Below are 26,447 nucleotides of genomic sequence, written 5' to 3' on the forward strand. Positions count from 1 at the left end.
ATGACGCACTCCCTGACCCAGAGCCTCCCTCTGAGCTGGAGGTGGAAGGATCACTCTTTGCACCCAGGTGAGTGGAGCCAGACTGGGCCCAGCCCTCGTGTCGGAAATTGAGAGGCAGGACAGAAAGTATAAGAGGCAGGGCCTCCAGTTCAGTTGAAGGGGAGCCAGGGAAGGAGACAGATGCCTCTTGCCTGTCAGGCCCTGTGACTGAGCTGAATAGCGTCCTGCCCCCAGAGGAGACCAAGTCCGGAGAGGAGCTGCCAAGGTTGCTGGCGGCCAAATAACTAGAGGAGACTGAGGCTGAAGAGGAGCTGCTCAGATTGCCGGTGGCTGAATACCCCGAGGAGATGGAGGACCCCATGACTCTGGAGTCCCTTCCCTGATCATGGTAGGAAGTAGCTTAGAGAAACAAGACTTGAGTCTGGTTTTGCTGTTGGTGCTTGGGTTGGCGTATTTTGGTGGGATCCCCGATGACCCAGTGGCAGAGCCCTCCACCCAGTGGAGGTTGCAGAAGGCAGTGGGACCCAGTGGAGTAGGGTGGGCCTGGATCCCACTGCCTTCTGCAACCGCCCCACCTTAGGCCAAGAGGCCTGTGTGTGTCTGTTGTCTGCCTGAGCCAGGAGACCAGGCAAAAGACTGTTGGTTGCTCTGCCTGAGGGCCTGAGCCCCCTAGACTGCAGCCTTCGATTTGCTAACTCCCCCCAGTGACCCAGTGAGGCCTCCCTCTGAGCTGGAGGGGGAGGGACGACCGCCAATGCACTACACAGCTAAATAGACACACCAGACAAAGAGATGGGAAGAGAAGCATAAAGATCATGCAGCAGAGCCAGGAACAGAACCTAGGTCTCCTGGTTCCCAGCCCAGTGCTCTGGCCACAATACAGTTATCCCAGAATTAAACACTTTTCATTCTACTGTGTTTGCTTTCAGAGAGGGTTTTTGACTCCATTTAGTTCTTCCAGAAGTCAGTGTGCCACACTGAAGTTGGGCCACCCTGGATTTAAATTCTGTAGCAACATTTAAATTTCTGTCACAGCATGAAATAAAATCCAGAGGTCTTTTCCTGGATTAAATATTAATATGGATAGCATAATAGGAGAGTGTGTTATCTACATTAATATTAAATCTCTGGTTTGGAATTATTTTCCCCTCATTTATTTTGTGCTGTGGCAGAAATGTGAATTTTTCACACTGCTGCTAACACTTAACTGCATGGTAGGAGGTGCCAGAGGAGCTGGAGGGATTGGCAGCCGGGAGTCAGGCACCATAGGAGGGGCGGTTTGGCAGCGAAGAGCGATATCGTGCTGGGCTGCAGTTCAGTAAACCAGACAAACTTGCCCAAGGTCACACATTGAATGAGGCACTGAAAGCAGGAGTTCCAGCTGTGACTCCTGTCACCATCGGACACACCCCTTTAGAGGGCTATCCTATGGCCTGAATGCAAAGCCCACTGACATCAGTGGGAGTATTTCCACTGACTTCTTTTGGATCAGGGTCTGGCTCCGGAAGCTGTGCCTATTGGCTGCTGTTAGTGAGGAAGATAATCAAATCAAGTACCGTTGACTGGACAACAAAGATGTATTATGTTTAAGCCACTTAGAGTCCCCATAAGGTTCCACTGAACAGTTTCCAGATTGTGTTTTAAACTCCACCAACCCTGAGCAATCCTTTTATGGCCATAGGCAGAAAGTTTAATAGAGAAACTATCATTAATACAAATGTTAATTTAATTTAACTGTAGTGAGGAGGCTACAGTTAAAGGCTAGGAGGGTCGTCCACCCTCCCCTGCCCCCTCCAAGCCATCAGATTCCCAATTCTTTGCTTTTAACACACTTGTCAAACACAAAGTGGTAAAACCAGTCAGGCATGAAATCACACTGAGCCATTGTTTTCTAATGATGGCCTGCCATGGAAGACCATTTCCAGACCTGGCATAGACTGGGTCATGCATTTGTAGAGAAATTGCTTGGTGAAAGATGTCTTAACTTGCACAGTGAGAAACCTAGGAAACTTCCTGACCAAATAAACCCCGTTTAGGCTCTTGGACACAGACCTGATTTTCCAAAGATCCCAGCACCAATTTAGACCCCTAATTAAGGGCCAGATTTTCATGTTCTGGGCTCTTTGGAAAATCTGGCCACTTGTTTTGGTGACTCAGTGGGCAGCGGTGGCTCGAGACACCAGCGCACCAAGCGTGTGCCTGGGGCGGCAAGCCATGGGAGGTGGCCTGCTGGTCACCATGAGGGCAGCAGTTAGGCTGCCTTCAGCAGCGTGCCTGTGGGAAGTCCTCTGGTCCCGCGGCTTCGGCAGCAATTCGGTGGCGGGTATGCCGAAGGCTTGGGACCGGCAGACTTCTCGCAGCCATGCCGCCGAATTCGCATTAGCAGCAGACGTCCCGCAGGTATGCCGCCGAATCGGCGTTACCAGCGGACTTCCCGCAGACATGCTGCCAAATCCACGTTACCAGCAGACCTCTCACAGGCATGCCACCAAATCCACATTACCAGTGGACCTCCCGCAGGCATGCCTCTGAATTCGCATTAACAGCGGACCTCCCGCAGGCATGCCACCGAATCCACGTTACCAGTGGACCTCCTGCAGGCATGCCACCAAAAGCCGCCTGACTGCCATGCTTGGGGCGGCAAAATACATAGAGCTGTCCCTGTCAGTGGGATCTTGAGCTCTTTGGAAAAGTTGCCCCAGCGTTATGGGTACCAAGCACTTGAAAAGTTGGCCCTTAAGGAGAAATCCAGCGCTCAGTGAAGCAAATGGAAAGGCTCCAGTTGACAGCAGCAAGTGTTGGATTGCCCCTTTGAAAGTGTTCTAGAATTTTGAGTCTTCTGATCGTAAATATTAGGAGCGATACTTCAAAGTCCTGAGCATTCTCATCTCCCATTGAAATAGACGGGAGCACCACATGAGAACAGAGCCGGTATGCTGATGTTTTAACTGGTAATTGTTTCATTTCCCCCAACACATTACTCAGGTGCTCAAAGTGTTTTCCAAGTCAAACTTTGTGTTTTACATGAAAATATGGGATTGTAATCCCTGATTTTTCTTCGAGTAGATGCAGCCATGTATTCCACTTAGGTGCTTGCGTGCCCAGCACACCGGAGCAGGAGAATCTTGCATAGCAGTAGAAGTAGATGGGTGGAGTTCATGCTTCATGGCTATCAGCCCTCCCCGGCTGTATGAGGCAGCGCCACCCTGACCTCGCTCAGTTCCTTCTTACCACCTGTGGCTGGAAACAGGGCTCGATGTAGATTAATCTCACAATCCTCCATCTCTCAGTGATTTTTTCTAGTTGTATATAGTTAGTGCCCTAGTGTTAATTAGATTTAGGATTAGTTGCGTATTTTCCCGGGGATGCCCTCACCAGGCTGTAAGCATTGTCTTTTGTGTGTGGGCGGGGGGAAGTGATTCCCAGCATTCCCCACATGCGGTGCTTCCTGTGCTTGGGCAAGGCTCATGGCAAAGAGTGGTGTTCAATTTGCACATCATTCATGAAACAGACTCAGGTGGCTAGGGACCTTCGCCTAAAGCAGCACCTACGCCAACAGACCATGCGTCCTGCTTTGACACTGAGGCTTACGTCAGACCGGAGGTGCTAAGAGTTCTGCTGTTTTGCACTCTGGACCTGGCACTTCTCCAAAGAGACAGTGGAGCCATTCCCCATCGAGTGCCCCAAGGAAAAGGTTGTATAAGACCAACTATGACCACTCCATGTCTTGTGGAGACTCTTCCACCTCCTCCAGACAGTGTATAGATTGGTGTGGTGGTAATGCTGGCATACAGGTTGGAGCAAGTCCCTGTAACCATTCCCTGATACCGCGATTGGAAACCTCAGACCGTTGACTCCGGTTCTGGTTCGCATTAGGGACTAGACAGTTGGACTTGTGGTTTCACTTCTCAAACAGGGCTCCTAGACAGGAGCCATACCCCAAGAGTGTGTCTAGAGACCCCAGCTAGAGGCAGTGCCTGGACTGCGTTCTGACTCAAGAGACTTAAAGGGCACATGGGGCCCAGTGAGGTGGGCTCCAAACCCCACAGCCTGGGGAGCATCCAGCCAGAGGTGGGAGCTCTACCAGAGCATGTGTCTGAGACACAAGTGCTTCCATGGTGCAATTGGGTCACACTTACCGTGGCACATGTGGCGCTAAGGGATGGGCTTGAAAGAGGCACTACATGCTTGAATCCTTGTCCCATAATATGATACTGGCTTACCTCTGCAAACCTCCTTTCATCCCAAAGGATGCTGCAAACAGGGGCCCTGGCCTTGCATTGTGCTTCACTCTTGTGCTTTCGTGGGGCACCAGTGAAGTCAAGGGGAGCTGAGCAGATCTCCTGGCATGTGGGTCACATTCTGACTGCTTTGCACCATGCTGGCAAGGCAAACCCCATGTGTAGCTGGCCTGACCAGCCAGTTAAGAGGGATTTATGGCTGCCTTGCTAAGCAGTTGGAGTGTATCAGCAAACATGACTGTAGGTCAGATGCACTGTATAGAACATATATAGGTCTAGCCTGAGCTCTCATTTATACTACGGCTGCTTTGCACTCCTGTGGCAATAAAGGGGCTTTTAAAGTGGGTCTGAACAACAGGCACACCACTTTAAGGCCCTTCACTGTCAGAGGGGTGAAGGGTGACCAGACAGCAAGTGTGAAAAATTGGGACAGGGGGTAGGGGTAATAGGAGCCTATATAAGGAAAAGACCCCAAAATTGGGACTGTCCCTATAAAATCGGGACATCTGGTCACTCTAGAGGGGTGTGAAGTGGCCTTAGTGAGTGTATAATGCCACTGACCTGCATCTGGGGTGGCAGCCAACCAGTGCACAGTGGGGGAGGGGATAGAGAAATTCTGGCCAAGTACACTAGCGCAAACCCCTGCTCTTCTGAAATATCGTCTGAGCCAAGCTTTAATGCCCACACACAAGCAGAAGGGGCCTCAACTTTATGATCTCAGCTAGAAGACCCATAAGCGTTAAACATGGAACTCGATTCAGTTCGAGCGCTTTAACCCCTCCTCAGCAGCCTTCGTGGGAGGTGGCGAGAGGAGCGGGTGCAGTATTTGATTGAAAGCTATTTGCATTTTCCAAATTGTATCCATTATCGTTGTAATCCACCAAATTACATGTTTGTGAGCCCATGAAAATCCCATTATTCTTGCTTTTTATTTCCTCGTCAGTTTGGCTCAGGGCACCAATTGTGTCAGCATGGAGAATCATTAGTGCCGCTGATGTTAGAGCCATGAAGCAACTTGGTTCTCAAAGTACCTTTCTGAAAGAGCTGGTTATGGCAAGCTCTCCGTATAACGGTACCAGCCTGCAGCCCTTCACAGAGCCACTGGCTGGTGTGCACCTACGGCAGGGCAACAAAAGCTGCTGCTAGTCAGATTTGTGCTTGTCATCCAGCCCCAGAAGCAGGTTGTGCCTGGGTTAACTGTTCTGAAAATATAACCCCGAATCTCTGCATATAATAAATTGTCAGCTTCAAACAACTCCCAGCGTCTCAGGAATCAAAGGTCATGCCACATGTCATTCACAAGGCATAGTCCCTAAGATTTGCAGGCCTTCCCTCATGCTCACTCAGGTAACAAACTGACTCTAAATATAGGCTACTCACTCTAAATATAGGCTTCAGGATCAGCCTCTTGGAGTGGAGCTGTAACCTTCGGGGAGCAATAAGCATTTCTGTCTCAATGGGCACCTTCGCTGGTGGCGGGGAGTGAATATAAGAGCGAGGCGCAAGAGAGAGCAGAAGAAGGAGATAAGGAAAGAGAGAGCCTCCATGTTTAAATGGCCAAACCTCAGGATGGCAGAAGGAGTCCATTTCAAATTATAATCATCATGTTTACTAACATCTCAGTACCCAGGTGACTGGTACCTCTCAAAAGGCCCCAAGAGAAAGAAGCTGCAAAGGTGACATAAAACCTCCTACTGGTGGTCTGACCACAGTCCAAGCAGCCAAGAAGTGCAAGGTTCTGTTGTAATTAGAGCTGATGGGGAATTTTTTGACTAAACCTCTTTTTTTTTTGCATTGGAAAATGAAGGTGTGTGGAATCCAAAGCTGTTTGCTGGAAAGAGTTTTGACAAAGTTCCTCTATGAGGGGGGAGAAAAATGGAAGTGAAAAGTGTCAAAATGGGAGTCTTTGGACACGTTCCCGTTCCCACTTCCAACCCACTTTTTCCTTCCACAATGAAATGAAGATATAACAAACATATTTAAAAAAATGAAAAGGTCAGAATGGAACTGGTTTGAAATGATTGAAACAGAGCCTTTTTTACTGAGCCAAAAACTTGGGGGAGGATTTTTGGTTCACAGAAATGTGGCAATTGCCTCCTGAGTCAGAACAGGAAACATTTTCATAATCTCAACATTCTTGCTGGGAATTTCTGCCCAGCTCTAACTGTGCAGAGGGCTGTATGTACACATGGTAGGAGCCCATCCCTACCCTGAAGATTTCACTGTGTGACTAGACAAGAAACAGGCAGCACTGTTCTCCTGATGTTACAGCCAAGGATTTGAGGCTCAGATAGAGTCAGTGAAATGCTCAAGGTCACACTAGCAGGCTGTGGCAGAGCTGGGAATTGAACCTGGATCACCTGAGTCCAAGCCAAGGGCCTAACTGCACCATCTTTTCTCCTGGTGAATGCTTGGCCCCTCTTCCCCAGTCCTGTGCTCAGACTGACAAATGTTGCCCTTGGTGTGTGGTATTATGAAGAATTAGATTCACAGAGCTCATACTGTGATGTTCCAAATGGATTCCAGATGGCCAGTTAAGCTATACTTTGTCCTCGTTTGCCAACAATCTTCTTCCTAAAACTATCATTACTTATGAGGCTAAATCACAATTTCCTTTCAGTCTTGCAGGGTGATAAATCTTTTTACATTTTTTTAAATATTTGATCTCTTAAGTGAAATGCATCTGAGTACAGTATGGAAAGCAGTGTATATAATTAGCCTGTAGGATGTGCTCCATATTCACAAACTTAAAAGCGGATGATGGGCACTCTGCTTCTCTCACACATGCACACACCTTAGCTGATAAACTTAGCATGTGAAAAAACTGAATTACAAACAGATCTATGTGAAAATGATGAGAGATAGTTGAAGCAGGAGCTTCCTGAACTGATTGTTCTTCACCAAAGAGAATCCTATACAATTCCTACTAATGGGGGGAAAATACACTTGTCTAACTAGTTCACTGTATGGATGAATCTTTTGTGAAGTTAAAGTATATTAAATATTACATTAAAAAGCCCTAAGTTAAATGAACATTAAAGTTGTACAGTAACGCACTCAAATACTTAGGACAATGGCCATTTATGTGGGCTGAACAGACATATTATTTGTGGGGCACTAAACAGGTATGGCTCTTATTCAAAAGCCTCAGTTCTGAGGGCCTTCCATACAGTAACACTGTGCTGAACTAAACCTGTGCAGATTTTCTTTATTCCATTTTCTCCTCAAAACACCTTTCCTTGGGGCACCACTTCTGCATCAGACTTTGGCAGGCTAATTCTCGACATTATGATACTTCATGTCCTGATTTCCAGACAATGCCGACTAATGGATTTTTGCATTAGTAGCTGGTATCAGGAAATCTACTACCAAAAGGTTAATGTAAATCCATTAGTTCTTTTTTTATTTGTTAGTACAAGACAACCAATTCCTGTAAATTCATGAGGACTGAAAAGGGCATAAAGCTCTTGAAATCCTGTATCTGAGATGCGTTTGTGCTATTAATGTTGCTCTGATTAAATATTGTTGATGAAGCTTGATTCATTCATTACACCTTAAGTAGTGTGGTCTCTGCTTTCTGAGACACTAGTCTCAACAATAAAAACGTCTAGTGTGTAGATCTTTGAGATTTCGTGTCTCCCTGGCATAGTTCCCACTGGGAATGGCTTTCTAGCTCATATAGGTCCTGGATCCCATGAGAAGCAGTGATTTCACCCATTTAAGTGTACCCCAGTTACATTTCCAGTATGTTGAACAGAAGACAACCCCAGAAGAAATAACATAGCTTGTCCCACCCCATTCTATGGCCTATGTTGTACGGAAGGTCGGGCAAAATGATATAATACTGTGGCTCGCAACCTTTCCAGATGACTATACCCCTTTCAGGAGTCTGATTGGTCTTGCGTTTCACCTAATTTAAAAATGACTTGCTTACAAAATCAGATATACCAATATAAAAGTGTCACAGCCCCACTATTGCTGAAAATTTGCTTCCTTTCATTTAATTGTAAAATAAATAAATTGGAATATTACTCTTGTACTTACATTTCAGTATATAGAGCAGTATAAACAAGTAATTGCATGAAATTTTAGGCTGTACTTACTTCGCTAGTGCTATTTAGGTAGCCTGCAGGGGCGGCTCTAGGCACCAGCGTCCCAAGCATGTGCTTGGGGCGGCTCTTTCCAAGGGGTGGCACTTTGGCCTTTTTTTTTTTTTTTGCTTCGGCTTTGCGCGCCGGCTTTTTTTTTTTTTTTTTGTGCTTTTGCTTGGGGCAGCAAAAAACCTGGAGCCGGCCCTCGCAGCCTATTGTAAAACTAGGCAAATATCTAGATGAGTTGATGTATCCCCTGGAAGAGCTCTGCGTACCCCCGGGGATATGCATAGCCCTGTCTGAGAACCACTGATATGACGGACTTAAAACCTATTATGTGAATGGCCACACCCACCAAGCCTCCAAGACAATGCACCAGAATTGTGTATAATTTGATGTGGTCTTTTAGTACATTTCATGAAAAGTTGTTTGCTCTCATCAGTGGCTCACTGTCTTGGGCTTTGTATTTATGATTCACCAAATCTTAGATGTGCCCTAATCCAACTCCCAGACTTCAAACCCACAGAACTGTGCAAGATCAGGAATAGTAGCATCTACAAGCTAATTAAGCTAGTGTAGCACTATATAGCGCTATCAGTGCTTAAGGCTTCATTCTGGAAGGTGTTGAATACAATGTTCTTGCTGCCCCAATGTTGCTTAACACTAAGCACATGCTTAAGTGCTTTGCCATATTAGGGATGGTGTGTTCATGTCAAAAATTACTTGGTACTTTAATTCTACCTTAATGATTTCTCAATCTATATTTTTCAATTGTCCGTAAGCTAATGATGATCTTTAAAATAAAAAATATATATATACACACCTAGCTGATAAAGCTGGAAGGGACCCCGAAAGGCCATTGAGTCCACCCCCCTGCCTTCATTACCAGGTCGAAGAACTGATTTTGCCCCAGATCCCTAAGTGCCCCCCTCAAGGATTGAACTCACAACCCTGAGTTTAGCAGGCCAATGCTCTTTAGAGCAGTTTACCAACAAAGATAGTTACTGGAGAGCCAAAGTTTGATTTTTAGCTTCTGGAACTTATTATACTGTAAGGATAATTATTTTTCTGCTTGAAAGACATATGGCTCATGACTTGGTGAATCCCACAGCATGTTCTTGTATTTCATCCCCACAGCAGCAGATTTCAGAGAAGAAGCACAATAGCACTTTGTACCTCTGCACAGTTGGGTTTGTAGTATCTGTTTCATCTAGTGACCTCTTCTGTGTGCTGGTGATGGAGGAATAAAGTGCTCCCAGTTGTACGTCATCAGCTGGTAATTCCCAAGATTTGAGCAATACCATCTATTTGCAATGGTTTGCTCATGAAAGGGTTGTGTTTATTTATTTAGTTCCTGCACACTTTGTGGGTATATTATTTAATATAACATAGGATAGATGTGGTGGATAAGATAAAAGATTTGAAAAACAACCCCAGTGTCATTCAAATATACTATAAGACATTGAAGAAGAACTCTATATTCTCTGCCTATCCTGTCCATCACTCCTTTCGTATGTCATATTTCTCCTTCCCTTGTCTTTTATCCTTCTCTTCTACTCCCCAGGTCATCTCCCATCCTGTTTGTATTTCCTTCACCTTGATAATTTTACAGTATGACCCACAAAGTGCCTCTCCCACTATTAAGGATGGGGGGGATAGGAGTAACCTCGCATTTCCCTTTAGAAGAAGGTCACCTTTGGTTTTGTTTTCTGTTCCCTGAATTAATAAGAGCTGCACACAGCATACTGAAAAGGTCAAGAGCAGCGCTGCATAACTCCATAATACACCCAATGTGCAGTAACAGTAGAAGACAGTAACGCTCTAAAACACCATTCCTATGACAAAACCAAACCAACAAACGTAAATAAGAATGGAAAACGACATGAAATGAAGCCAATCTTCATGACAAATGTTGTTATGAAAATGGAGACATGGAACCAAAGACACCCAGTCTCATCATAATGTTCACAACGCCGTGTGACGCGCGCGTTGTATTAACAATGCGTGTCGTGAAAGAAACAAAAGGCATTTCTCTTTTGTCCTCCCCCAGTCACCTAGCCTCTGGATGATCCTCACTAATGACTAGGAGACACCCTGCAAATGACTGATTTTTTTGTGAATTACACCCTGGTCTTGCACTATTATGTCAATGGGAGTTTTACTGATGACTTCAGCGGGACTAGGAGCAGACTGTGGGTAAAATTCTCCCAGTGCAGAGGCCAGCACAAAGTGCTTGCACTGCTTAAATCCCATTTAAAACCTCAGAATATGTCTTGAGTGGTGCTTATGTGATGCAAAGCCCAAGCACTGGTCTTCTGTAGTGGGTGATAAATTCTGCCCTACATGACTAGCTAGGGTCTAGTGGGAAGGACAAGTCACATGGCTTAAGTTCTATTCCCAGCTCTGTCACTGGCCTCTTGTATGATCTTGGGCATGTCCCTTTGCCTCTGTTTTGCCTGCTAGACTTTGTCTGTTTGTAAACTCTCCAGGGCAGGAATTGTCTCTCTCTATGTGATCTGACAGCGCTTTTCAGGATGGGCTTCTCCATCTTGGTTAGGGTCGCTGTAATTCCCGTAACAATTAAAAAAAGAGTCCAGGCTAATGTACCTCACAATATGTTCTGTTCCTTTGTTTTGACTGTTGCAGCTTAGTGTTAATGATTTATGGCAATACCGCAGGGCATCAGAAAAATCTAAACAATATTTTATGCAGTCATAGTCCCAGGAAATTTCACAACAGGATTCAGCTCTGAGATCTTTAATGAGAAGAGAAGCAAGACTATCAATTATAGTAACATAGCACTTGGGAGCTTTAATAATGGGTCAAGATCCCATTGCCTCTGGCCTCTTTCAGATGTAGAACACAAGACAGTCCATGCCCCAAACAACTTTTTGTTTCCACCAATCACAGTTTGTCCTGTGCACCGTGTTGGTTAGTTACATGAGTCGTCCAATCAGATAACAGCCATTAAAACCAGGCAACACAGCACAATGTTCGGGGCACGTTGCAGACGTTCTCAATGAAGTTTTGTTAGATGACTCCCCTAAGAGGCTTGGGCAAGTGGTATTTAAGTGGGGCATGGTCCTTGTTTTGCCTGAATTTCATCCGGAAACAAGTCCCAAATAATTACAAAGACTGAAAACATTTGATAATTTGGTGACCTGTTTTCAAATGGAAGAATAAAGGCAACAGCTTATTTGTTGCAATTTTCTCAGGCAGCTCTTGAAACCTTGGAAGAATGTGACCCTTTACAATGACCTCATGGATGTTAACTTCTCTATCTTGAATGCATGACCAAAGCGGGCTCCATAACTAGTTGCTTGATATTTTATATGCTTCAGAAACCTCCCAAGTCTGGCACACAAAACATAGGTGACCCAAGAATCTGTGGCGGCTAAGGCACTGGGACAACTTCAATTACAAGTTAGTCACTCTCACTTCCAAATAAATCACTGTGTGAAAGCTTTATGTCTTCAGCGTTTACTGTATTAATTTTATGCATGAGTGCTTTTTTTCTTTTTTTGCCATGTGAAATATATCACTAGCCTACTAGAGCAAAATATCATTAGATCTGAAAAGGGATTTGGTCACTTACACGTTGTCACCGAGGATCATTGCACATAGATTATGTAGGGCTGTCCTGTGCAATTTTTCTTGTGTTTATTAAGTGATTATAAATGTTGAGTAGAATGCCTTAAGGGGACATTTAACGTCTGTTACTGTAGTGACATTTCGTTTAAAAAATGACCCTCCTGGGGCGGGATGTGGCTGCCAGGCTTTGCTCAAGGGGATGGTTTGTGAGCAGGTGGCCATAGTCCCTTCTGGCCTGTATAAGCAGATCTCCTTTGTGTTCCTATGTTTTCTCTGTTGTTCTCATGCATCTTACTGGAAGGTGGAAGTCTAGTTTTTAGAGACCGGAACTAGACATGAGGGCATCTGGGTGGGTCTTGGCTACCTCACAGAGTTCCTGTGGGACTTTGGCTAAGTTGCTTAGGTTCTTAGCAAAGGGGCCTTTGGTTTTGGGAGTCTCCCTTTTTAGATGTCTAGCTAGACTTGATTTTCCAGCATATAGAGCACCCAGAGCTTCTGTTGGTTTCAGTGGGTACCAGGATACAAGGATGGGCCAGAAAAGGGCTATATAAATATAAAGTAGTAGTATTTCCCTTGGAGTATTCACCCTAGTATATGTACTTGCACCCAAGAAGGAGGAAAAGAGTATTTACACAGTGTGTGTGCTTTCGCCTCGTGTGCAGATATCTTCTGCCTACATCTACTCCTCTCTCTGTGGGAGTCAGCAGGGACCTTTCGTTGGGACTCTCCCCATCCATGATACCCCCCCGCCCCCAGCCCAAAACAGGCATTGTGCTCATGTAAGCTGCCTTCTCTTAAGGAAGATGGCTTCACTTCCAACAACCAGGGTTAGATTCCTGTATCAAAGAGAAGAAATGGAGGTTTCTCACAGCCCAACCCTTCCCTCCCACGGTGAAGAGGCCTGGCCTATTCCTCCCCGTCTCGTGATGAGGAGAAGGAGAAGAAGGGTTGGCCTCTTGTCTTCTGAACCTTTTCCTCCACAACGTTTGCAGGTGAGGACAGTGCTTTCTTCCCTGATCTGTGTGCCCCCAGCACTGGCTGCTCTAGAGCTACCCACAAAGTGACTGGCAATAGGGTCAGGATAACTTTCCTTGTACAATTTGCTGATGGTTGTGAACGGAGACAGTATTGATATCCTGGTCAAGAGGTGAATCACAGCCAAGCTTCTACTTGTGGCTGAGGAGTCTAGTAGTAGCAATGGGAGGATGGCGGGGGGGGGGGGGGGAACATTGATGAGTTCTTTTTTCCTAAAAGCAGCAGAACTAGAAGTTGCTCTGAAGACAGCAGCTGTCATGAGCTTTGCTCAAATGAGAAGGACCAATGTCTAGACAGAAGTTCTGGGAATGGGGCTTGGACGGCATGAAGTTAAGTAAACAAGGCCAAAATGGGAGAGTCTTAGATATCAACACCCTGCCTTCACCTTACCCAAAAACCCCAAACAATGGAGTATTTAAATATTGAATTCAACCTTCACAGCACATTCCATAGCTACCCGAGTACCAATAGGCTAATATACTATGCACTTATAATCCTTTCTCACATTAACTAGCTGTAAGTTTGGTAAGGTGGCTAACTAGCAGGCGTAACAGGAGCCCGAGGGTTACCGTACTTGCCACATCACATGGTGATACACAGATGGTTTAAGGGTAAGTTCTTTTACCTTAAAGGGTTAAGAAGCTCAGTGAAACCTGGTGACACTGACCAAGGACAATGGAGGGACAAGATACTTCAAATTTGTGGAGGGAGTCTTGTTGTGCTCTTGTTTGTTCGTTGGTTCGCTCTTGGGCTAAGAGGGAGCAGAGGTCACCCAGTTAAATTTTCCAACTCTTTCTGATCAGTCTTCATGTTTCAAATGTAAGTATCAGGCAAGGCAGATTAGTCTTATGTTTGTTTCTTCACTTGTGATGCTGTTCTTTTCGCTGGAAGGATTTTTACTCTGTTTCTGTAACTTTGAATCTAAGACTGGGGGGGGAGGTCCCTCTAGTCTATATGAATCTGAATACCCTGTAAAGCATTTTCCATCTTGATTTTACAGAGATAATTTTTAATTTTTCTTTCTTTAATTAAAAGCTTTCTTTTTTAAGAACCTGATTGATTTTTTTATTGTTTTAAAATCCAAGGGATTGAGTCTGAACTTACCAGGGATTGGTGGGGAGAAAGGAGGGGAGGATGATTAATTCCTCCTTGTTTTAAGATCCAAGGAGTTTGGATCGGTGTGAAGCTTCCCAAGGCAACCCAGGGAGGGGAAAGTCTGGGGCAAAAAAGAGGGGGTAGGTTAATTTCTCCTTGTGTTCAGATCCAAGGGGGTTGGGTCTTGGGTTCCCCAGGGAAGGTTTTTGGGGGAACAGAAGTGTGCCAAACACTATATTTTTGGCTGGTGGCAGTGTACCAAATTTAAGCTAGTAATTAAGCTTAAAAGTTATCATGCAGGTCCCCACTTTTTGGACGCTAAAGTTCAAAGTGGGGGAAAAAACCTTGACACATGGTATCACTTTGTATTGGAACTTGGAAGGGGACCCAGGAGTCCTGTTTCCTACTGCTCTGATCTCATACTGAATCACATTCTTTTCCCTGGGCTCAGGGAGGAAAAGCAAGGATAACTAGGATGTGTCAAAGAGAATTGCTCCTAAAAGGCACTAGAGTGGTTCGTCTTGTTACGTCTACTCTTTGAACAAAAGAAGCTACTGTATCCTACTCCACCAGATGATGTGATCATTTACCCTAGCTTTGCTACAAATGTGATCTTTGGTGAATTCGTTAAACTCTCTCAGCCAGATTTTCAAAAGAGCTCAGCTCCTATTTTGGTGCCCAAATCAGTAGTCAGTTTTTCCGAAAAGGTCTTCAGCTCTTTTGAAAAATCTGGTCCTGGCTCCCTGGAAGTTGTTGGGCCCTGCGCTCTTTGGAAAAGCTGGCTCCAAACCATGTATGCTCAGCACTTGAAAATCTGGCATTTTGTTCCTCAATATCCCCATCTGTAAAATGGAATAAAAACAGTTGTTCACATTTGTAAAATGCGCTGAGATCCAGGGATTTTTTTAAAAATTACTACTTAGCAGTTCAAAAGTGAAAGGTCTGTAATTTATTAATCAAAAAGACTGCAGAGAAGGGAAAATATATGAAGTGTTATTTGTAGAAAGTAAACAATCTGAATAAACTACCTGCCAGAAGAAACCAAGTAATATAAAGATATAATGTTGTTGTGAGATGGTTTATAATATATGCACCATGAACCATGAGAAATGAAGCACAAGTGATTTGTGACCAAGCTTGTAAAAAAAATAAAAAATTCCCTGTATTACATAGACGCATATTTGTTACTTTTATTAATTTTATAATATATGGCCGGATCATTTTGCTTGCAAATCACTTTTGTTTAACACTGCATTTTCCTTCCAAAGGTGAGCTTTTCCTGTAAGTTATATGAAACAGTTCCCTGCACATGGCTAATCCTTGGAACTTTATTAATGCCGCTTGTTCTTTGAAATGATCTGCATTAGCCCAGATAATAAAGCTCTTGTTTTGCTATTATGTATCCACCTTATCTCATGGGCTTTCCATAGCAGAGGAAGGATGAAAAATCTGTTAATAAAAATAGTAATAATCCAAACCATATGTTCCATCAATAGTAATGTGATTTTTATACCAGCTGCTGCTCTTTGGGAATTTTCAGAGGCCACATACTAATTTAATAATAATCTAACTCAGTCCATATTTTGATGTGATCTATCATATCAATATTGAATTTTCAGCCCTAATCATTTTGATGTATATGATGCACCAGAATAACAATAGTCTACAGAAAACGACTCAGTTTACATCTGCACCCTAGGATTTTGATCAGGACACAGGTTTTTTTTGAGGTTTGTGTCTCAGCTCGACATATGTTATTGATCACCAATGTATATAAGAAATTAAGCATTAGGATACTGTAACATTTCTGCTTGTAAGTTATTCAGTTGTAGAAAATGGGATATTAACGTATGACCTGTAGAAACAGGTTCTTCAGGTGAAGATTCTTAGCACTGCTTCTATTGAATTTAAGAGTCCACGCCCGCCCCCACTGAAATCAATGCCAGACCTGGCCCTAAAAATCTGATATTATCCGAGGTACCTGTGAGTCTCATTAACTTTCGTGCCGTTACGTCTGTTCCCCAGGCCCTGTAGCCATATGAAAAAACATTTTAATACTTTCTTGTTTTCTGAAATGCTCAAATTCTTTTCTCTCCCTGAACCCAGCTCCCACATGATAGCTTCTTCATAACAGAGCCTTTAGTAGCTTTTAATGAGAAGAGAAAGGCTGTGACAGCTCCAGCTTCTGCTACAGCAGAGCCCCAGAATTGCTGACTATTGAGCCCACTGTATGCATTGGCTTGAGAGTGAAAGTAATTTCCTCCTTTTGATGTCCTTGGGCCTCATAGAGATGGAAAAGCTGTGCCGATGTATTATAGTCCAATGCCTGTTTTTATTCCAGCTCGAAAAACGTGACACAGAGTACTAAAGAGCCCCAGTCATACGGTGACCCTGCTTAAATGAACAGGTGAGTAATAAAACATGTAACGAATGAACGTGCTGCACACATCAATTCCGATAAATCCTGTTACACAACAGAAAATGTATCAAATAACGAAAAAGGATAATCTGACCCTGATAAATGCCTGTCGTGTAATAATTGGTGCCAAGACTATGCATGCAGTGAAACTCTTACACATTTAATTCCAGGTGAAAGAATTGAGTTCACATAGGAATGTGTTATCCAGCAATGCATTCAATCATTTTCTCTTGTATAAGGAGATTTAAACAAATCAGCTTTGTTTGTTCTAGCAGGCAAGGAACCAATGTGAACTAAACAGACTGACAGTAAGCAGCTGTTTAACTTTTAGAGTGTCACTCATCCCAGTGGAATGTATAAAATTAAGCAAGAGCTCAATCTTGAATGCTGAATGTTCTGGCCTGCTCCAGTGAAGCACCTCAGAATGGCCAGCACCTCACAGGATGCCAGCCTCAGAGTTTGCAGGATCGGTGCTGAAGTCAGTAAGGACCAGATTTGTAAAGGTATTTAGACATCTAGTTCCCTTTGATTGCTGGCGACTTAGATGGCTAAGTGCCATTTTCAGACATGATAGGCACTTAGGATCCTAAGTCCCATTGGCTTTCAGTGTCTGGCCCTGCCACAACTGTGCAAGGAAATAGTACCCCACCATGGGATGCAGGCATCCTGCACATTTACAAAACAACCTAGAACAGGCTGGGTGAGTCTCAGCACTGGGCACATGAGCCTGCATCTGATCATCACCGGGACATTAAGGGTCACATTTTCATTAGTGACTACTGCCGTGGGATGGCTGAGGGGTTGGAAGCTCAGTTTGTGACACTCTGGGCCTGGTTCCCAGAGTGGCTCAACCCAGGAAGGTCCAGCGAGTGAGCACTCAGCAGGTGCCATTGTGACCATACTCACTCAAGTGTAACATGTCGCCCTGAAGTGCTGCATCGCCTCAAGATCAACCCAATGGGACACAGGCTAGTGTTCGTGTTCCTATCTGAATACTTTGCCAGCTCAGCTATTTTACAATGGCCAAATCTGGCTTACTCAACATGGCTCATGTTAGGAGACTACATCTGCTAACCTCAGACAGTGTCTAATTCCCAATAAGCCACCTTACTGCTCACTTTTCTCAACATGTTTGAGCCCTTTCCTATGCCTGTCGGGGGAACCTAGCATGAGAGACTTCCTGTTGCTCTAGCAAGAAGAGCCATGAAAACTCAAGTCCACTGTTAAAGCCAAGATTTTCAAAAGCACCTAGGGACTTTGGGTGCATCAATTTTGAGATGTCCAATGTAAGACGCCATAAAGAGGCCTGCTGGTCAGAAAGTTCTGAGCATACACCCTTTTTTTGCCACCTTTCCGCCTACAGCCTCTACTCTAGCCTGTAGGTTGGAGCACTGGTCACAGCTGTCTGCCTGACGTGTGTGTGTGTGTTGGAAAGTTTGGGTTCCATATCAACCTGGTTACCTTGACTTGTCCCTGGTTGACCCACATTATGCCCTCTCTGATGGTCTCTATGAACCCACCCCTCATCCATGAGTGGCCATTCCACCTACAGTTCCACTAAGGTGATGCTGAGCTCCTTGCTCTTCCACTTTGCGAAACCTTGGTTTATAACTAAGATGGAGCGCCGCTGATGCCATTTTTGTCTGAATCGGAGCCTGCCATTTTCCTTGTGAACGATGCTGGCCGAACACCGGCTATAAAACCTATTTGTAAATGTTGTTACCTTCTTATCAAGGCATCCAGCCCTCCTTCAATATATTGTTCTCAACATTACCAGTATAAGCAGCGTGTTTCAGAATAGATTAGTGGTGCTGTGTGGGCTGAGCTACTCTGTGGGGCTTCACACCCTGATGGTAAATGTGCTTCTTTTTCAAAGGAAAAGGGGAAGGAAGGAAATCATTCATGCACTGCATTATTTGGCTAGCTATGAAATTAGCAAATGTCTGCAGGGCTTTAATAGTCCAGCACAGTAACCTTGAATCCACTGGAAGTTAGGGGAAATTTAAAGACAATAATTATACATCTGCAACTGAAATAGGTCCCAGTGCACCCTTTTTACTCTCAAATTCCTCTCATGCCAATAAAATAGCAGAAGATGCAATACAATGGAAAAGTGGTTCTTTGGATATTATAGCATCTTGACGTAGAAGTGCTTTAACCTTGGCCTCATGCTTCCTGTGGGGCCTGTTGTCTCTGCTACATAAATACCAGCACTAGCAAGGAGCATGTTGCATTTCATCTCAGTAAAATTAAAAATGAAACCTTCACTATCCCATTGATTCTGGACATGTGCTATATACATTAAATTGAACTTAATGGACTGAAAAAATGAGCATTTCACCACATATGGGAGAGAATTATTTGTTGCTCACATATTTATATTGGTCCCTCCCCCTTCCTTCAAAATACGTGTATACAGCTATGTAGGCAGGCAAGCCAGAAACCATTCGATTAGCTTGCTACGACTCTGTGCTAACTCCATTTCAGATATTTTTTTTTTGCGACTGATGAGAAGTTCTCTTCGGATGTTCTTTGTCTCAAAAAGCTTCAATGGTAAAAATAATGCAGGGGCAATACAGGAAGAGCGTTGACATCCAGGGACCCCAGCAGGATTGTTATTATGAAGCGAGCAGATGACGTTTGAATCCATCAAGCCATCTACATAGTAATAACAACCCCTTATTAAGACCAAGTTATTAATTATTAATGGTCCACTTTTAAAAACATTATTATTTTACTTTGGAAGGGCTATAATCTGTCATGTTTCAGTCAACCTCTAACTAATAAGGTTTAAGAAAAAAATTTCCAACATTCAAGTTATCGTATACCTAGCTACTACTAAGAGTCTTGGACGTTCCGAATCAGCCAGTGATGACTACAGTAGGACATGCAGTTTGGAATTTCTTACGTTCTTAACGTGAACCTCATGGTAGGTGATTATTATTATAATCCAGTTCTATCATACTGCTCTAATGTCATAGCCTAGTAGCTTTGGTGAAGCGTGCCAACTTTTAAAATTCAAACTATTTAATCTTTCTGTTGCACATGTTCTTTATAGGGACACTGTCAAGCCCCAGCACTGACCTACATTGTTCCCCCACCTGTTTGCCAAAGCCGATATAATTCTGTGACAAGGCTGCTTTTCAAAGCACACATAAGTCACTGCCAGGAAGCCCAGTCCTGGACCACCGTGAAATCATACTATGTATCAGCACAACTAAGGAATGGGTGGCATCAATATCAATCAGATACCATTCAAGCTTTCATGGGGACGGGGGCATAAACAGAGAAGCAGTGTGTAACATTTTTTCAAAGTTATGGAAAAAAAATCCCTTGATAATGGCCTTTTAAATACCAGATTCCACATAGTTGAGGCACTTTTAATTAACTAAACGTTTGCTATAATTGAGCTATTATGATTGAACTATCGGGCTATATTAGTGAAACAAATCTAAAGGCCAGACCCCCCTCCCCTCCGACCTTTCTTCTCAGTGCATCCCTACGAAGCAGTAAGGAGCCATTTTTGATGGCAGGTTGAGGTATTTAAATGGCAGCTGTTTGAAACATCTGAGACCATAGCAGAGATGGGTAAGTGAGCAGAGTGCAGGGGGGAATGAGCAAAGGTGTATTATAAAAGCAATTAAGCATATGCTTTGCATTGTAATCCTGGTGTGACAGGACATGAATGCAGCCCTTAGCACTTTATAAGCATCAGGGTTAGGAGGGTTTATACTGGCTTAGGCAAGTGTGCCATGAATCCAGTGGCTAAAGTCCTCTTGCTCCCACTGCCTTTCTTTTAAGAGAAGGCCCAAGTGTTTAAAACAAAATATCAATGAACCAACCACCATAAATGACTAGTGCAAAATAAATGATCCACATAGAATCATGTGAGGTGTGTGTGTGTTCGGTTAGGAGTGTGGGGAGCGGGGGGTCAGGGTAGATGACATGAATTTTTCATTGCAGATAAGCTTTTTTTCCCCTGTTTTTTGTTGACTATTTAATCAGTAACTATCACTGATCCTAGATAGCTTCATGGTCACATGCATATCAGGCTTGGTAAACCAGTCCCATCTGCAGCGGCCTGAAGTAGTTCCATTAGCTGGAACCTGTATTTACAGCTCCCTGGTGTTTAGCATTGTCAGCCACTGGCTGGGCATGTCTTACTTCAGTCAACCCACAAGCATTGTCAGCAGCATTCTTTGGCCCCTCAAGAAACAGGCAGCCAATGTGCTCTTTGGATTTGTTTAGATGGTTGCTGTTCCTCAGGCGTGATAATATCATATGACTATGTTTGGCAGAATTCAATTTTTTTTATAATTTCGATGGAGAATATCTATTCTTTTAGGCCTTTTTTTTAGTTTTACCAATTTAAATGTTCACATTTGTGCAATATTATGACCATTATTTCAATTTGTATTGATTTAAATGGTCACAGCTCTGGAGTACCAGACAACAATTATTTAATGACAGGAGATGCTGAGATTCCAAAAGTTAAAGCTTTATAACCGTCGAAACAGAAACGGTCAACATCACATGCCAAACTATACAAAGAAAATAGTCATAAATCAAATGCTTATACATTCTCAACCAGTTTTCTTACTTTGCTTAGCTGTAAATTTTGATTATTAGTGATGGAAATATTTTTTGATCTGGTTGTGTGTGTGCCGTGAAAGCGATGTTTATTGACATTTACCAATAAAAATCAAATCCTTCCAACCCTATGTATGACCTTAGTGCAGCCAGCATAGCTACTATCATCACAGTCACATATGTTGCTACCCCTTTTTACCTGAACTCGAAGGCTCTCTTCCTTGGCACTCATAGCATTTTTCCGATTCTACTTTCCTACATTGTAGAGTCTTTTGTAATTTTTCTAGGGTTGATTGACTTTGGGTCCAGATGCTTGTTAGAGCATGGCACTAATTTTTGGTTTCTAGCCACCCATTAGTCTGTACCTTGGTGAGCCTGATAAAGCGCCATGAGATGCACTACAATATTCTAACAACTGCATAGAGGGACCCAAATTGTATTGTTTCACATACCACTTTCTTTAAAGAATTTATGTTAGCAATAACATACTCAAATTTCTTCTTTTATGCAAATTTATTTTAGGCCTTCATCGGACAACATAAGTAATTCCAGATGCCTCTCTGTCTGTATGTCATGCTGAACCCTAGACTATCTGTTGAGTCGTCATGGAGCGAAGGAAACAGCTACAAATATGGTTCAGAGCTCTTTTTGTTTATCACTGGGTTCAATCATAACTGGAATTCACAAGCTGTTATCTTCCAGTTTTTAAGTTCTCAGCCATTTTGACTTTACGAACTACACCTGTGCCACGTAAAGTTGCAGTAAGGCATATATCAATGCCAAGGCAAGAGTCCTAGACCTCTGTGCTAGCAGCACGAACTCAATCAATCAGCACCATGAGTCTACAGGGAATTTGCATACAACAATTTCATCGGTTGTATGCGGGAGCATGCCCAGATGGTGGGCCCATCTGCCAGACGCATGGGCTTTCAGCTACCAATAGTAAATAAATGCCTCAGGAGGCTAAAATGTTCCACTATAACATTAAACCACGCAGGTATTTAGACAGTCCATCAAAAAGAAACACAGCGAAGCAGCCATTATTATTACTTGGCTTTCCTGATACACAAATTACCAGGAACAATTCACTATGTCACACAATGACATTGATCTGTTTGGGTGCATGTCGACGAACTACATTCTGCTGCTTTTAAACATGTCTGATGAAGGTGTGCAGCTCCTGCTCATTCTGAGCTGGCTCTTTGTTGAACACTGATGAGCCAAAGGTCACTTAGCTTCCCTTTTATCAAATTTCAATCAAGGAAAATACAAAGTGTTTTGAGTAGTTTTGGGGAAAACAAAATGTGGCGTTAATGAAAAGGGAACACTTGTGTGACAGGACAGAGGGGGCGGTTCTGGTGGAGGGCTGGGTGTGTATGTAAAAGGCAAGGGTTTCTGGTAGGGGATGGGCATGCATATCAGGGCAGGGGGCTTAGAGAAGGGTGGAGGTGGGAAAGACTTGGCTGGGTGTCTCAGCAGCTCTGTCTCCCTCCCAAGCAGGGCTGTCTGCAGTGGTGGGTGAACTGCTCCCTCTGCCAGGAGCAGGTTCAAATTGCATCCAGCAGCTGAAAAGTGAGGTGACTCTCCTGAGCCAAGGCTTTCTATGCACCTGAGCAAGCATCACCACCTCTCAACTTTCCTGTTGCGGCAGGAGGGAATTCCCCCCCCCCTCACGTGGCCCCTGCAGCAGCTTCCTGCGTGGGGCCTCTCTGGGCGAAGTCTCCATGTGGTGGCTTAGAGCCAGCCCTGTTCCAGACGAGAGGAGAGCTGGCGGTGTTTTGCCTGTTCACCTCAGTAGCTCGAACTGAGTAAGGCTGGGCCTAGCAGAAAGCCACCCAGCTGCGTGCCCAAGGTGAGTACACATCTGTCTGTACAGCCACTGTGCACAATACACCACTGCTCTGCCAGCGGCTGTTACGGTTGCAAGCAATCAGGAGACTGCATTGCAGGTCATGGGCCTTTTCTAGTGTGCTGCAGGGTGTGTGACAACTGGACGGGGTGTGGGTTTTTTTTAAAAGTGTATTTAGTGTCCCACTTCCAACAAGCTCATGTTTAACCAGTGGTATGTGCACCATATATACATATTGTTTAATAGAATATCAGGGTTGGAAGTGACTTCCGGAGGTCATCTAGTTTAACCCCCTGCTCAAAGCAGGACCAATCCCCAGCCAGATCTTTTGCCCCAGATCCCAAAATGGCCTTCTGAAGGATTGAACTCATAACACTGGGTTTAGCAGGCCAAGGCTCAAACCACTGAGCTAAATTGGGAACCTCCACAGTGTGTTCTTTATTTACATGGTTGATATTGGTTCTATCTTGTCTGCTCACCCATCTGTGTATAGTCAGGGATCGGCAGGCTGTGGCTGAACAGACCTATGAAAAAGCAGTGCCAAAAGGAGCTTCTCATGAACGGAGGGCCATTATGTGTTATTAACGCCTCGGGAATCTACCGGGGAGCAAGCAGAGATGGCAAGAGTGAGTATACGTGGACTCCAGCAACTGTGCCAGTGAGTGCACTGTTATCTGGAGGACACTGATAAGCAGTGGTGGTAGGCAGGGCATGAACTGCATTTCTTTTTTTTTTTGGTGCTGCAATTTTTGGATGCCTTTAAAGGAGCCTGATTTTTGGCAAGCACTGAACACCTACCCTCAGGGTTTTCTGAGTCCCAGACTAGACCCGTTTAGGGTTTTTGTTATCTATCTATCTATCCTAATACACTCTCCTATCTAGCTAGCTATCTAATCTGATAAATGGATGCACATGCTGTACCTTTTGAACAAGAAACTATAGGCACTTAGCTTCATGACATCAGAATGGTGATATACTGCATCTCCTTGGGGTTTGTTTTTTTTTGTGGGGGACAGGGAGTGTTTGCCAGCCTTCAGTGCCTTGCAAGGCAGGCTGGTTTAACTGAGTATGACTGTGGTATGTAGGATTGTTGTAGCCATGTTGGTCCCAGGATATTAGAGAGACAAGGTGGGTGAATAATATTTTTGATTGGACCAACATCTATTGGTGAGCTCAAAAGCTTGTCTCTCTCGCAGCGACAGAAATTGGTCCAATCAAAGATAACCTCCCCTACCTTGTCTCTCCTTGATTGTATGTATTTTTGTCTTTTCCCTTTAATGAACAGTAAACAGAACTATAGTCTTTCATGCTATCTGGTGGATGGAAGGTACAGCCATAGTGAGACTTTGCTCTTTGTGCACATACATGTTGCTTTATTATGTTTTTCAGACGCATCGCTGAATAGCTTTCACTGCAGTGGCTCTGGCTTCCCTGCTGATTGGGCCGACAGCTCAATCCTCAAGAAGGTCAAGTAAAATGGAACTCAAGTCATTATGTTCCACTGAAGCAATTACACGCTGCTGACTCAGGGGCATTGATAATCAGCCGTCTGGGTGCTGATAGCCGTTGGTAGTGGCTGAGGGAAGGATGGAGGGAGTTGCAACTCCAATTTGTTCCAGTCTTAGCCTGTTTCAATAAGTGCCTCTCTAATGCTGTTATACGAGGATGAAATATGCCTCATAATGCTTTGCAGGTGATACGAAGCAGCGATGGATTTCCACAGGAGTGTGGGGAAAATAATCTCAGATTCTAGATAACCACATATTAATGCGGCACTGAAAACAGACAATACTGTGAAGCAAAGCTCCTGGGACTGAGGGAGATGTGAGGTGTTCTCCTTACAGAGGTGAGACCAGATGTATGCACACACCAATTTGGGGGACAGGAAATCGGAGCCTGTTACAGCTAGAAAAGTTTGAATAAAGCAAACTGTATTTAAATTAAAAAAGCAATAACTTACCAGCTCCCTGTGGAGTTTCCCCTTCTCTCTTCCTATCACCTAGGTCCCTGTGTGACTTTGCTGAAATTTCTCAGTGGTCATGTTTTCCCTCAGACTCATTTTCTCTACTTATCAACCTTATGAAAAAATATTTTTTTCTGTAAAAATCCTACTTATCTCCCACACACTCTCCCACACTGTCTCAGTCTCTCTCTCACACACACACACACACCCCTCCTTCGTTAATCTCTCCTTTCTCTGTCCTCAGCTCCATTTTTACCACCTTTGTTTCTCTTTTCATTTTCCCAAGCAATGGCGATGCTCTCCACCAACTCCCTTCAGCTCACGCTGTGCTCCCTTCTCTCAGCTCCTTCCTACCTCTCTCCCCTCTGCACTCCCCATGTTCCCTCAATGCCCCCATGCTTCCCTTCCAGCCCCTCAGCCCCTGGTGTTCCCAGTGCATGGGGCTGGTCACAGCCCTGGAACCGCAGGGCCGAGAGGAGGGCTTTGCACAAGTGGGAGAGGGGTAGGCAGAGCTCTGGCTCCACTAGCCTGCACCCTGGAGCCTAGTCAGAAAAGGCAGTAATCTGTGACAATAAGAGCGCAGACTGTGATTCTTAGTGTGACACTCGAGTTCCTGCACTGCCCCTTGGGTGTGCTGGATCTTAGGGCTACAATCCAGCCCCTCCACAGCTGCTAGATTGATCTGAGCAGCATCTGCTAACTATGCCAGATCCTAAAGGACTGTCCAGATCCCTAGACCTCCCACTGGAATGTCCCTGCGTTCACATTAGAGATATTCAAATAGAGAGACTAGCCAGCTCGCTGGAAGGTAAAAAGCACAGTTTAACGCTCTCTGGCCTGGAAAATTGTTAATAAAACTCACTGTGGACTACATTATTACTAGTGTTTATTATGGGGGAGGAATCAATGGCCTTTGTGCTCCTAAAACCCTTAGGTGCTTCTGAAAATCTCCCCCTATTTGTATTACGCGAGCGTCTAACCCAGATCAGGACCCAGATCAAGGTGCTGTACAAATACATACTGAGAGACAGTCCCTGCCCTAAAGAGCTTGCAAGCTAGGCCCCAATTCAGGAGAGCATCCCTAGTCAAGACTATACTTTAAACATGTGCTCGAGTGTGTTCCTGAACTGAGGCCTGAGGTTGGGTGGGAACACAGAGGTATGACATGGTGACATGCCCAAGGTTACTCAGTAGGTCATTATGCAGTGTGGTTGTAGCTATGTCGGTCCCAGGATAGTAGAGCGACAAGGTGGAGACTTGTAATAAAGCTTCTCTCCCTCTCTCTCTCTCTCACATACAGAAGTTGGTCCACTCACCTTGTCTCAGTAGTTCATTAGCAGCGTTGGGCCCAGAACCCAGGCCTTACAGCTAGCTAGCCGTTAGGCTGCACTGCCTTCTCTGAAGGTACTGGAATACACTCCTTTTCCATGGCTATTCAAACATTTAGCTGGACAGGCATGTTAACATGAGCTGGTCATGCGCTGCTTTGCTGTGATGTATGTTTTGTGCCGTGCCACTATAGAGCGGCAGGTAGACTACTGTAAAATACTGTGCAAAATACCTGCTGACTCGT

At 44.4% G+C, this 26,447-nt stretch overlaps 1 protein-coding gene and 1 long non-coding RNA gene across 2 annotated transcripts in view; one reads left to right on the forward strand and one right to left on the reverse strand.

The window, feature by feature from the left end:
* On the forward strand, positions 1–25,300 carry LOC116839415 (uncharacterized). The gene is made up of 3 exons (XR_004377132.2): positions 1–388; positions 16,395–16,460; positions 24,301–25,300. It is a non-coding gene; the product is annotated as an uncharacterized LOC116839415 (long non-coding RNA).
* The window catches only part of VWC2L (von Willebrand factor C domain containing 2 like), a 139,264-nt gene that overhangs the window by 7,080 nt on the left and 105,737 nt on the right, over positions 1–26,447 (reverse strand). The window lies entirely within an intron of this gene.

The sequence above is a fragment of the Chelonoidis abingdonii genome, chromosome 10 (genome assembly GCF_003597395.2).
Source record: "Chelonoidis abingdonii isolate Lonesome George chromosome 10, CheloAbing_2.0, whole genome shotgun sequence".
Classification (NCBI taxonomy): domain Eukaryota; kingdom Metazoa; phylum Chordata; order Testudines; family Testudinidae; genus Chelonoidis; species Chelonoidis abingdonii.